This window comes from Etheostoma spectabile, chromosome 6 (assembly GCF_008692095.1).
Source record: "Etheostoma spectabile isolate EspeVRDwgs_2016 chromosome 6, UIUC_Espe_1.0, whole genome shotgun sequence".
NCBI lineage: Eukaryota > Metazoa > Chordata > Actinopteri > Perciformes > Percidae > Etheostoma > Etheostoma spectabile.
This window is the reverse complement of record NC_045738.1, coordinates 24606664-24606912: the sequence shown is the minus strand read 5'-3', so window position 1 is coordinate 24606912 and position 249 is coordinate 24606664. Positions and strand designations below refer to the sequence as shown.

The 249-nt window shown below is 52.6% G+C and overlaps 1 protein-coding gene across 4 annotated transcripts in view; it reads right to left on the bottom strand.

Moving 5' to 3' along the window:
• Positions 1 to 249, bottom strand: part of enpp2 (ectonucleotide pyrophosphatase/phosphodiesterase 2) — a 69741-nt gene that overhangs the window by 51387 nt on the left and 18105 nt on the right. The window lies entirely within an intron of this gene.

Sequence of the window (249 nt, the reverse complement as noted above, 5' to 3'; positions counted from 1 at the left end):
CAAGCTGTATACAGTAAGGATGGGACGCTGTTGACCTCAACTGGGGAGGTAATAGAGCAGTGGAAGGAGCACTTTGAGGAACTACTAAATCCAGCTGACACGTCCTCTGTGGTGGAGGCAAAGCTGGAGGATGATGGGGGACTGTCGTCAATTTCCCTGGAGGAGGTCGCTGAGGTAGTCAAACAACTACGCAGCGGCAAAGCCCCAGGGATTGATGAGATCCGTCCAGAAATGCTGAAAGCTCTGGGT